The sequence below is a fragment of the Apus apus genome, chromosome Z (assembly GCF_020740795.1).
Source record: "Apus apus isolate bApuApu2 chromosome Z, bApuApu2.pri.cur, whole genome shotgun sequence".
In the NCBI taxonomy this organism is placed as follows: domain Eukaryota; kingdom Metazoa; phylum Chordata; class Aves; order Apodiformes; family Apodidae; genus Apus; species Apus apus.
The window spans coordinates 18,793,565-18,803,991 of NC_067312.1; the positions used below are offsets into that span (position 1 = coordinate 18,793,565).

At 40.0% G+C, this 10,427-nt stretch overlaps 1 pseudogene; it reads right to left on the reverse strand.

The window, feature by feature from the left end:
- Window positions 1-1,476: 1,476 nt before the first annotated feature.
- Window positions 1,477-8,199, reverse strand: LOC127395628 (granzyme A-like; annotated as a pseudogene).
- Between the last annotated feature and the right edge of the window lie 2,228 nt (window positions 8,200-10,427).

Below are 10,427 nucleotides of genomic sequence, written 5' to 3' on the forward strand. Positions count from 1 at the left end.
AGTGAAAACTTTCCCTCTGAAATGTTAAACACCAATTAGTTGTTAATGGGCTGAGGGTCGTGAAAAGTCTCCTGTGGGATGGGCAGAAGGATATCCTTGCTGGTATTTACACTACAAACGTAAAAACTAGTAATCTGTGTTTGCAGCATCCTCTGACAACCCCTGAAAAGTGTTACCAGCTGTATATTATTTTTCCCACTTCTATGTTGCTTCCCCATTTTTTCCTCCCTTTTTCCCTGTTTCTGTTTGTGTTCCAGGCCTGAGCCAACTCTCACTGACACCTCTTCAGATCTTCCCGTGTACTTCAGTGAGAACTGGACCAAGCCCTTGCACACCACATTAGCAGGTTTTCTTGCACCATGGCCAACAACCAATCCAGATTTGCAGTATCCATTTGCTTCTTTATCTGTATAGACATTATGAGACAGGGCTTGCTCTGTTCAGCACAGTAACAAGGTGACTGGTCAATAATCAAGGACAGTATGTTAGGTACTGGAGTATTTATTCATGCTTCTGCAACATTCTAAAGTTTTCGTTATTTGGCACATAATAATGCATTCATGAAAGAAGCAGAGAGAATCTGCAGAGGGTCACTTCTAAACTGTTGGCAAAAAAAGACCTCAAGAACATTCAGAAGATAAGGGCCTACACCAAGCTAACCACAGGCTTCTTCTGACACACAGCAGGTCCTTCTGTTAGTAGAGGTCTTGAAATCCTTAGCGAATTCCTGATGGTTTGACAGATGTTAGATAGTCATTGTGTTAGAGAAGTATATTGAGAAGTATAATTGCTCCCTTTGCAATCAGAATTTATGCTGCTTTCAGCCAAACATTCACTGAAAGGCTGATATCACAAACCAAGCTGTGAGAAGAGATGATTTTGTTGATTTGATCACCAAAAAAAAAAAAAGAAATAAAAAGAAATTGAGATCATAATCCAGCAAAATATGTTTTGTCTCAAATAATGGAAGAGTAATTGGTGAAATGTTTATCTGTATAATACTTTAACTCTTTGAAAACTAATTTAGTTAAATACCTATTTAGTAGTGAAGAACTGAAGTATTCGGGTTTGAATAAAGTCACAGATAAATATTTAAACACTAAATGCATTCACTCTGTTTATTCTTATTCAGCAGACATCTCATTCTTTATCAGTCTGAAATTTAATTTTCTTGTAGGACACATTCAAAAAATGTTGCCTCACCCCAGGCACAATGAATAAGGTGAGCAGTACTTACCCATCATGCTAAAAAGCAGGGCAGAGCCCAGAACAAATTGCTTTATCAAACAAGCATTTTCCTACTAAAGGTGAGTAAAGACATTATCTGTATAAAGGGGAATATTTCAGACTGTTCTTATAAAGCTGTGGTGGTGTTAGTAAAGCTGTAAAGTTGAGAGATACTTCCTAAGGGTGGCATACTAAAGCAGCAGCACCTAGTTCTAATGCACAGCACTAATTAAAACTGTCTTTGCTGTCTCATGGATCTCTGTGAAGGGAAACTACTTCTCTTATTCAGTTAATATATTTTTCAGTCAGTCGTGTATAAACTCCAGGCCTGTCTCTTCCTCCACACCCTTTTCCAAAAGAAACAATCCCGCTGTATCGACCAGCACAGATTAACGGTCCACCTGAATCTCCCTGGAATACAAAACAGAAGTAACGATCAGTGTTTGTTGCTCTCCAGAGAAGCATACAGTGCCACCTGCAGTGCATAAGCGTGTTTGCAAATGCTGCTTCTAATCTGTTCCAAACCATGAAATGGATCAGCTGGTTTACATCACTTCATGAGAGCTGCATGAGGTATAAGGAGAGGCTGCTTGTAAAGCCTGAGGGAGTCTTTGATGTAAATGTTGTTGACCAGCACAATACTGTCATAATTCTATTTCAAAATAGGTTGTTGGGTTTTTTTGTCTGTATAAATGTATTCTCACTCCTTTAGCAATTGGCCTTCTGGACTCAGCACTGAAGACACCAAAAGCAAGATCCAAACAGCACATTTGAGTGCACCCTGTCACATCTGGAAAGGATCAGATGATTCAGCCTGTGAAAGTTCTTCTTTTTCTTCAATAATAAGAGGCGGTCATTATGGACAGCACTTTAGTTAAAGAAATGCACCTCAAGGTAACTGAGATAATTCCAGACCTCAAATTCCCATACTCTTGGTCTCATTGTGTTCATTGACCTAACTACTCGAAGCGTTAACACTTATTTTCCACAACAATAAAGTCTCTCATAAATGTAGTTAAAATCACTGTGAATCAGATCAGCCTCATTAAGTCTAGTGCTGCTTTGTTCCGAGTGAAAAGGGAATAACTGTTTAAAAAACATACCCTCCTCTTTGTAACTTTTCATCTTACCTTGCAAGCATCTCTCTTAAAAACTATATTGGTCCTTCAAGCATACAACATGTTGCTCGTTATTTTTATGTATTTTCTGTATTTGTTCTCACAGCTTTTTCTACCAACAATTTTAACTGTTGCTTTCTGAAGACATTTTTATGGCTTTCCTGAAGATGTGATGCCCCAGCCAGCCACCTTGCATGTTGTGCCACATTTGATATCTTCATAATAGTCAGGCAGATGCACATATTTTTTCAGCTTTGCAGTATCATTCAGCTGGGGGAAGAAAAAAAAAAAGCTTTCTCATGCAAAAAGGAAGGCAAATATAATTAGTTTCAACTGGCATTTAGTCTCACTTTACCAACACTTTCCTTATAAATCACTTTTCTGTATTTAGGAACCGATCTTTAGCTTAACTGCCCCTTTGCAAAGCCAAAAGAATTTCTGTGCTCTCTGTATAGCGATTTCCTATCTATGGCAGCAGTAATGAGTTCAAGCCCAGTTTCTTCTTGATTACAGTAGGGAATTTTTCAGTCATTTCTAGTGATAGGACAAGGGGCAATGGGTGCAAACTGGAACACAGGAGGTTCCACGTAAACATCAGAAAAAACGTCTTTCCTGCGAGAGTGACAGAGCACTGAACAGGCTGCCCAGAGAGGTTGTGGAGTCTCCTTCGCTGGAGACATTCAAAACCCGCCTGGACGTGTTCCTGTGTGATGTGCTGTAGGTGACCCTGCTCTGGCAGGCGGGTTGGACTAGATGATCTTTCAAGGTCCCTTCCAACCCCTAGGATTCTGTGATTCTGAATTAAAAACCTGCACAGGAGTTAGACTGTTGGATCTATGTCCTATTCCAGAACCTGACTTGCCACTTTTGTGTTGAAATCAGACTTGCATTTGACTGACACACAGAAAAGTCCCAAAGTATGGTGCAACATACCCAGTAACAAAGATGAAAGCAAAAGCTATAACCAATTAGACATGACACCAGCAACATGACTGGGGACAAGTGAGGTCTTGAAACCATCAGACTGCCAAGCTTTTGCTCTGAGAGATTCAAAAGGGCTTAAATGATCCCAACTGTCTGTGTTGGCCTTTACCTGAAAGATTCACCCTGAAGGCAAATTTAAACCTGTCAATGAAAACATGGCAAAACATTAATACATACATTCAGCATGCTTGGTAAGGGCACACAGCTACTGCACAGACATTTTCTGTTTTGCATCACTGCTTCATGATTCATTTCTCAGGTGGTTATGTGTGTTGCTGAATGGTTGTCATTTAAATGATTCTGGCTTTATACGGTTTAAAAAGGCACTCCAACAAATCACAAGCTTATAAAAAAATGTCCCAAGTTTTATTATCGCCAGTGATGGCAGGAATTTCTAGATAGAAAGCTTATCTCAAGTAACTTAGTACTCCCTTAGAGCAGAACTGTAGAGATGGGAGGTGAGCCCTGGTGCTAATCCTAATCCCTGCTCCTGTGTCAATTTCAGACAAAGGATTTCAGGGTATCTAATAATTCTGGAACACAGTTTTAACTTTCAGCTCTAGAAATGCTACTTCCTAGTGATCCATTTTGATACTATGTTCACAAATAACCTATTGTTCCTGATAAGCTGCTGATGGCCACAGGAGAAGCCAGTGAAATGAACCTTTCTTTGCAATGAAACAGTTGGAGAATGCTCACTAACATCTGTGGGATGGAGCTTCTCACACTTAGACAGTGTTAAGTCACTGGGGGCAAAGATGCCTGTAAAGGCACCCACTAGTTCCAGAAAAGGACATTGCCAGTTTCCTCCCTGTGTCATTGTCATATCAAACAGGTGATAGCATCTAAGTATTAAAAATCAGGTTCAATTAATCTCTCCCTTTTCCATATAATTCCACTAATTATTTCAGAATTGTGGTGATATTCATAATATACTGTACCTGGTCATTTATTTTAAATATACATATTGAACTTTCACATAAACTATTTCTTCATTGTCACAGGTGTAACATTCAAATGTTGCTTGAATAAAGATGCATCCACAATTTCTTGGGCATTGTACTGAAGTCATGATGCTTCTAAAGGAACAGGCAAGATGATGTATGAGTCTTATCTTTCTCAGGATCTTTGAATCAGCACTGAACCTGCTGGTACCAGGAAGGCAGTGCCATTTTGTCTCTTTTGATGCTTTATACGCATCTACAGATTTCCTGCATAGTCTGCCCTCTCTCCCTGTTCAAAACACCCATGGCTGCCTCCTTGTCAATCTCAGTGCTGGATTATCTGAGTTTTCAGTGCAGGGACACGAGAGGCAGGAGCCAGGCTGAGCAAGGGCTGGTATGCAGGAAATTCTTACAGCCCTGTCCCACTGTGGCACCCAAGAGAGGACACCCTTCTGTGCTTCATTCTGCAGTGTCCTGAGCCCTCTTCACTGAGTGACCATTCTGTGCCCCTAGAGCTGAATTCATCTATGTCCTGTATTATCTATACTTTTACTTTATGCGGTTACCTCAAATAATTAACAGTAAGTTTCATCCCCATTTTTGCTTAGTCCAGCATAAGGTAACCCTTTGGGACCCAGCTGTGACCCAGACTCCATTGTATACATCACCTGAGTACTGCCTTTGAAAAATTACTAAGAATGTGTTTTAGGGTTTTGGAGGGGTTGCTGCAGTGAGTGGGTTAAAGGGAGTTTCAGAGCACAGAATGCACTGCCCAGAGTGCCAGTGATCCTGTAACCTTATCTAAATTAGTACAACCGAAAGCAGGGTGTTCTGTGATACTGTTCAGCTATCTAAACATTGTATTCTTTGATATCAAAGAATAGTCAAAACAATAATCCACAAAATTCCTTTAATAATAACACAACAGTAATTAACAGGATTGAGAAGCATTATATCATTTTCCCTGGAAGACTTGCCAAACTGAGGATTAGGAAAATAGTCCATAACCTTAAATATCTGCTGTCCTTTTTCAGCGATGGATGGCTGATGGGCTCCAAGCACAACTCTAACTTTTGATTTGTTTAATCTGTAATTTAAAGAAAGTACAAGGAGAGAAGGTCACTACTGGAACTGAGCAACATCTCTCAAAATAATCAAAAGACATAATAATCATGTAATTGTAAAATGAAACTGTGATTAAAATATAGGGAAGACATTGTTCATGTTGATGTTTTGACATGCGCCTGTACTTTCCTCTACAAAGTAACACCGCTTTACTGTAAACCTAGTTTGATGAAATAGTGGTGTTAGAGCAGACCTTCAGGGATTTCCAGAGCTTGGAATTAATTTCATTAAAAAGCTTACTGGCTTTTTAAGGAAAGCCCCTTGCACAAGAACTTCTGGCACTGATGACTTCCATAAATCTTTTTTAAGTTCTCCTTCGGGCTTACGACCTAATCTTGCAAAGGACTAAAACTCACCTGATTAACAGCACGTAGGTTGTCTTGCTGACATCAGTGGAATGTTATTACACACATTGATATTAAAAAATCATTCTGAGCATTACACAAACAGGTAAGTGCTCTGCTAAAGTGGACATCTTTAATATTAGTAAGAATTTTTTACTTCACTAAATACAGCATTCAGCCCATTAAGGCAACACCCATCCTTCTTCCTAACTCAAGACACCCCTATAGTGAATATTAATAGGTAAACTGCTAAAACCCAGAGAGGGTTATATGTATTCATTAGAGTTTGTCGTTCTTCATTTTGCCCTGCTAAACATAATGCAGCCCAGTAAGACGACATTGGCAAAAGGCATACTGCTCATTCCCTGTGCTCCATCTTCAGAAGAAAATCTCACTACATGTAAGACAACTCACTCAAACCAGAATGGCAATTTTCTCAACCCAAATGGGGGAGAGGGGGGAATTAATTCCAGCTGCATGTCTCACTGAAAGATACAATTCATGTATTTGTATGCAAAAGTTTGCTTATGAAAATAGCTGCAAAGGCAGTGCTGGATCCTAAAAACTTCTCTTTTTGTCCACAAAGCATGCTTACACAGTGAGAATGATATAATACAAAACTCCATCCCTGGGACTGTTTCATGTATCTTCCTCAACAGAGGTGCAACTGCTGGATTTGCAGAAAGCCCATACAACCAGTCACTGTGCATACAGAGCTTAGGAAAAAAAACCCACAAATAAACAAAAAGAAAAACCCCAAACCCACTGCAACCTCATCTAGGTCTCTCACAAGTTGTTTGCAGGCCCCACAGAAATTCACATTGCTGGATTCATGCTATTTTGTCTAAGACAAAAAATATTTCAGAAGTGATTATCACATAATATTTATTGGTTTTTGAAAGCTTACATACACTGTAATTGCACCTGCTAAGAAAAGTCTAGATATAGGATAGAGCTGGGTGGATTCTGCATGGGCATCACCATACAGCTCAGGAGAAGAAAACAAGACAGATATTGTTTCATTTTGCCCAGTGACAAAGACTCAAAGTCAGTCCAAACCTATGTGCTTTTCACAAAAACAAAAAGGCCTCCAGAGCTGTCCTCTGCACAGGACCAGAGACAATGAGTGCCCTTTCCACTGAATAGCTTCCAAATATGAATTTTTGTAACCATAACTAAACTGGATGTCACTAACCCATTGATTAAAGAGAGAGAGACTCTTATCTATCATCAAAAAATCCCTGGTTTCTGAAATGGAGACTTGGCATTTGTTTTGTAAATGTCCAAGGCAGCACATTCTGGATGTGAATGCAAGGTTCTGCCATTACAAAGAATACAACCAAACCTGATTCGGCTGAAGAAGTGTGGCAGTCAAACTGACTTAAAAAGAAGGAGCTGTATCTACTATTTCAGACTAACTGATGGGAAAAGGCTGGTCAAGCTGCCCACACTGTGCTTGAGGAGGGCAGGTCTGCACAGGCTTATTGTAATTAATTTTCTTTTTGTTACACAAAATACAAGGGAAAAAGATTTGATAAATAAAATACAATTTAGAGAATATTTTAGTAAAAATAGGAGCATCTCACTTCCTAACTAAGTAGTAGATGTCCTTCTTTCCTGAGCTAGCTGTTCAAAAGCTGTGCCAGCCTTGGGCTGTTCCATGTGGGGAAGGGGTGCTTGTGCTCACATTTGACTTGTAAAAAGCCCAAGGTTTATACATGAGTATTCTGTCATACTCACGACTGACATTCAGTTTTTGTGAGCCAAGGTCACTTAAAATGGGAGAAATTGAAATCTAATTCATTTTCATCTCTCAGGGTGTTTTGAAGCTGAGTCCCAGGCACACAGGTAAGATAGGGTTAAACCACCTTAGAGTATCTCCCTGTCTCTAAGACATTGCTGTTTCTCATGCATGAATAATGAGTTGGGTCCTTTATAAGCACAGTCTGTATGCTGTAACATTGGCAGGATCTGACTAATGAAAGTAAGTGTACACAATGCAGATCAGTAATTTACAAAACAAAACAAAATGACAAATTCTGAGACCATTTTAGTGACAGAACTGCAGCTTTGAACAAATCTTAAGAAACCAATAACCACTTTACTTAAAGGCTTGCATGCCATTCACCACCTCAGCGAAGAGTCAGAATTGCCCCAGTGTAAGGTACTTACTTGCATTGCACTGCTCTCAAAACCCATTGCTTTTCCACGAGAGCTCCTCCACACACAGTTAACCTCTGTCTGGAGCTCAGCCATAGACGGCCAGGAGTGAGGGCGCACTTGTCCTCCGATAAGGTCAGTGCAGCTATCTGAAATGCAAGAGAAGAGCAATTAGGTTACATGTTACCCAGAAGAAGTGGGAATCAGGGTATTTTTATCCTTAGAGAAGTACTTACATCTTGGGACTAGGATAACAGCAATTAGAGAGAGCAGGACTGCTAACAGGTGGCTTGTCATTGCAGCTGCTATTTACTGACAAGAACACCGTAAATTACGACACACTCTTTTCTATTTAGAAGTCCCTGCAGGAAATGGTGGTTGAAATGTTTTATTTATAGCTCACTCTCTTGAAGTTTTCCTTTACATCACTCATATTGTATTATTTTAACTGCAACTTGCCCTCTTTAATTTCTTTATTCAGGTTTCTATAAAACTTGTCAGTTTCTTACGTTAATATTAGTTGGTTCAAGTCTTACAGAAATTTCAGCAGCCCTTCACCATGGTTTTATGTTAGAAACCAAGCACAAAAGAAAAATCCTGAGCATTGCATGGGATGAATGTACAATAAAACCTAAGTGCCTCTGGGAATTCAATGTTCTTTCAACTTTAGCGGGGGGGGGGGAAAGAGGGAGTTTTATGAGAAGAATTCAACTGGCCGTTTCTGGCCATCTTCAAGCAGGTGAATACAAGGGCCACCAGAAAAGGCATCTTGGAACACCAGCAAGAGGGAAAACTCAGGGTATGTAGAGAAATCATTCCCAAATTGTGGACCAAGACACAGCAACAGCCAGCAAACTCTTTGCAGAATTATACTGTCCAGGAAACACTTGCCATTGAAAGATTAAAAAATATTTATATATTAAGTTTATGAAAGCCACTACAAATTGGCAGGCATCTGGTGTCTGATAAGTTTATGAACTTCTGACACAAAAGACAAGCCTACACATGTAGAAGGCAGAGCAATTTGCATTTTCTTAGCAATAGTATTTGAGGGTGCAAGACTCTGATGCAGAAAACCCTAGAGCATGCAAGTGTCAAATGAGAACAAAATACCTAATCAGTGCTCACAATAAAAAGATAAAAATACACAGTAGTGAGAGAGATACTTCTGTATTGTAAACCTCTGTGTCTGCACCCATGTCTTGCACACCTTGCTGGTAAACAACTACCAAAAAAACACCAGCATGACCTTGTGTGAAGAACTTTAAGTGTCCGCTACAATCTGAGGTATCTTTAGAAAGAATAAGAAATGTAATTTGCCCAATATAGCTAGCTCTCAACATTATTCTAAAGAAAAGCAGCTCAATACTGTTGCATGAAGTTATAGCATTGAAATGCTTCTTTCCATGGCACAGAATCTTACTAGTTATAACATAATGTAAGACATTTTATATTTCAGAAGACTCTTCCAAAGCTCTTTTAAAAGAAAACACGTGGCTTAGAATTCATCAGCTCATAAAAGATCCAGCTCTATTTACCCAAAAGTCACTCTCCATCCTCTAGCTAATCCCAGGTTTATTCACCCAATGGAGGTTATCTCTGCAAAGAGGATCCTAAAGGCATAATTACATTCTAGTCCTTTATGGCTTTGCCCTCCCACTAGGTGGCTAGCTTATAAAGCAGCAAAAGAGACAAAGTGGGCAATAGACCCATGTTCTGGCCAGACAGAAGAAGGCTTCAGTTTCGAGAGCATAATATCTAGTGCTGGATTCTTTCTGCCAAGTACATTCAACTTCATAGAAGTAAAGATGACTCACCACAAGGTTTTAAGGATTCTCTGAGCTAATTACATCTACTTGTATTTCTGTGCTACTACATTTTTCTTTGATATCACACAGTAAATAGGTGAAAACAGGGAAGCTGAACAAGTAGCTAAGACAGAAAAAACAACTGGCAAATATCACCAAACACTGGTATCAGAGAAGAAAGCAAAGCAGACATCCCCCACATATGTCCTGCCTGTTCCCCAGAGAGTCCCGGGAGTGTGTCCGCAGTGACTGAGGGATGTGTCCAGGCACTGGACACTGGGATGGCACCCCAGCTCTTCTTTGCTGTGCTCCTAGCAGCCACCCACTCTGTACCCCTCTCCTGCCCCAGCCCCAGGTACCGCAGAAAGTAACACGAGGCAAAAAGGAGCAGAGTCACTGGGAAAGGAAAATTATCAAAAAACTGGGTATGAGATACAGGACAGAAGCAGTCAACACAGTACAGAGCAGAGCTGAAAAGAGATCCACTGACCCATAGGCTCCATGCCCATGGGAAATTTCCTCAGAGGCAAAGGCTAGACACAGAAGCTGGGTAGACTTGTTCTTTTACACAGGCAGTGGTTTCTGCTGAGTGGCTATGCCTCCTGGGCCCTGCAGGAGAAAGGATGGAGCATTTTGCTTATATATATGTCAGTCCTCATGAAGACCAATTGATTGTGCAGAAGAGGTGCTAATAAAATAATTTGACAGTGTGCTCAC